This window comes from Frankliniella occidentalis, unplaced genomic scaffold (genome assembly GCF_000697945.3).
Source record: "Frankliniella occidentalis isolate FOCC.00 unplaced genomic scaffold, Focc_3.1 Scaffold124, whole genome shotgun sequence".
Taxonomy (NCBI): domain Eukaryota; kingdom Metazoa; phylum Arthropoda; class Insecta; order Thysanoptera; family Thripidae; genus Frankliniella; species Frankliniella occidentalis.
In genome coordinates, this window is record NW_026267251.1 from 171,093 (window position 1) to 173,807 (window position 2,715).

Genomic DNA, 2,715 nt, shown 5'->3' on the forward strand with positions numbered 1-2,715 from the left:
GGGGAGGGGGAGGGGAGGGGGGTCTGACCAAGGCATCGATGACACGGCAGTGTTCGGTTGCGGACGCAGATGATGTGGTTAACCGACCGCCCTGCCCCGCTCCACTCACTGCGTGGGGGAGGTATGGAGAGGACACGTGGGAGTGGGAGTAGGCCGAAGAGGATACGAGTCTGAAACACTGCCCGAGTCCCGGCGAAACGACGTCATCGTGAACCTTGGAGGGTGGCCGATGACGCCAGGCCCACCGCCGCCGCCGCTTCCAGCGCGGGCTCCGCTCCCAACGCTCCCGCCGAGCATCGTGTGGAAGGTCGCGCCCGGCGGCACGTCGCCGATGACGACTACCTTACCGCGCAGACACTGCTTTCGTCTCGCCTACTCCCTGCCCCGAGCCCTGCCCCCTCTCCATCGCCTCATCGCGGAGCTTTGTTGACGGAAGCAGCAGGACGGCCGACCCACTGCGCTCCGGCGCCGGGCCCAGACCGGAAGTTGGCCGGACCGGAAGTTGGCCGGTCTTGGCGGAAGCGGTGCACGCTTGTTTAACCAGACTGGCCCACTTGCCCTGGAACAAGTAGCCTCCCCTCGGGCTCCTTGGCTGTGACAAACGAGGGCGCTGGAGCGCGACGCCCTGTGGCTCGCGCCGTGGCCGCCGCGGAGGTGGTCCAGCCCAGGGCGGCGGTCGTAAAGCCCCGCCGCACTGGACACCAGCAAAGTGGTCGCCTCGAGCCCTTCTCTTTAAATACGAGCGTTCACCGATTTTTCTCGATTTTCTTGACTTTTTCTATTTTCTGAGAAATCTGTTTTTTTGTAGGTTGTACAGTGATTTTTTTTATAATTGAAATGCCACCAGTGTCACCTTCATTGAAACACTGAAGATGCGCCCAGCGATAAAGGATGCATGGGTGCTCCTGAGCAGAGAGTATGGCAAGGAACACGTGTGCCAATACCCTCTAGAACGCGTGATTTGCACCTAGACCTAGAATGCATCCCCATAGCCCTCATTCCTCTCATAGCAGCGCTTTTCAGGCAACTTCTCACCCGGACGCCGCCCTCTCCTCCCGTGGGCGACCACTGGCCTCCGAGTGAGTAGGCAACCCAGCGGCACGCATGCGGTGCGGCACGGTATGGTTACGAGACCAGCAATACCTCTACGATGCCAACATCTTACTGGTCGGTGTGTACTGTACTACTTCTAACAGACAAACGGAAAGTAACTATGGACACGGACACGGACGACGCCAGGTATATCGAAACACAATACGTGCAGCCATATGGGGGATAGGATGAGAGGCGACAGGCGGCTGATAAGCGATTCAATCGAACTCTATGAGCCGACGTACCTGTCTATGAGTGCCGACGAGCGGAGCGGACATCGGCACGAGCCGAGCCGAGCCGACCCGAGATCGAGTCGGGCGGCCGGAGGTGTCAAATGGGTTGCCTGCTCGCGCGGCGCTCTCTACGAGCTGGCAGCGGCGGCCAGGCGACGCGGCGGCGGCGCTACAGGTGTAGGGGGGCGAAGGCCGCCGGAGGCCGCGAGAGTGACGCTCTCTGGCGGCGGGAGGGGCAGGCAGGCCATCGATCAGATGGAGAGAGAGGACACAGCAGTCCAGGAGGCTGCCCGTGGCGCGGTGGCGCTGCAGTCGCGCGAGGGCGTCCTGGGGGCCGTGTCGGCGGGTCCTGCAGGGGGTGGGGCGCGGAGGGCCCCAGCGATATAGATTTTCCCTTCGGGCTGGCTGGAGTTCGGCGGTGGCGGTGGTGGTTGTGGTGACTGCGGCACCAGCCCCAGTGCGCCTGCAACCCCTGCCGCGGCAGCGCCACCCCCTCCACCCCCTACCCTCCTCCGCGCCGCCGCGCTGCCACCCCCCTTGCAGCCCGGCGCGACCCGGCACCGGGAGCCCAGTGGACGGGACGGAGCGCATCGCCCAGCCACGCCGCGCCCCGCCGCGCCGCCCGGCCCGCACCGCGCGGAGCACCGCGGAGCCAGCGGACCAGCGGAGCGACCTGCTCCAGCAGCAACATGCCGTCGGCATGACCAGGCACCAGGCCAGGAGCGTCGCCCCGCCGCCGAGGCCCCGCCGCGCGCGCGGGTAGCCCCCGCGGGTAGCGCCGCCCCCCAGCGCCCCCGCCAGCCTGAGGTAAACGAGTGATCACATGTGGTGTTGTTGTCGTCGTCGTCGTTGTTGCTGCTGTTGTTGTTGTTGTTGTTGTCATAGTCTTCGCCGTAGTGCCCCTCTGGAGGGTCGTTACCCCGTTCGATTCCGACGCTCATGCCAGCAAGGCGTTAACGCGCCAGGCCGCCCTTGTCCCAGCCGCGACCCGCACCCCGCCGCGCCCCGCCCCGCCGCGCCACCACCCCTCTCGCCCCGCGTCGTTGTTTTGGCTGGCGAGCCGACTGGAGAGTGGCGCGAGGCGACGCGCGCGCCGCCCCTCCGCCCCGCCCCGCCCTCTCAAGGAGCCCTTTGTAGTTTCTTTCCGATTGGGCCGGGAGGCAAACGTTTGCGTCGCGCGGTGGACTGCCGCAATTCATTTTCTTTCATCTTTAGTAATATTTTCTTTATTGTCCCGCATGAATGGAGTTTTACCTCGGCTTCCACGCAATATCTGCCTTTTCTCCCTTTCAGACAAAGCAGAAATAAAACACTCAGTATTTCCTCGTATAGTCGACAGTTTCAATGGCGTTCATGATTGGATCCAATCTTTGTGTGCGATTGTGATTTG

The 2,715-nt window shown here is 63.6% G+C and overlaps 1 protein-coding gene across 2 annotated transcripts in view; it reads left to right on the forward strand.

Annotated features, from left to right (window-relative positions):
- Window positions 1-1,667: 1,667 nt before the first annotated feature.
- LOC113206592 (glycoprotein 3-alpha-L-fucosyltransferase A) overlaps window positions 1,668-2,715 on the forward strand; it is a 33,206-nt gene continuing 32,158 nt past the window's right edge. For both annotated transcript variants that reach the window (XM_026422742.2, XM_052270444.1), the window contains exon 1: window positions 1,668-2,132. The gene's annotated coding sequence lies outside the window, so the exon portion shown is untranslated. The remainder of the gene's footprint in view (window positions 2,133-2,715) is intronic.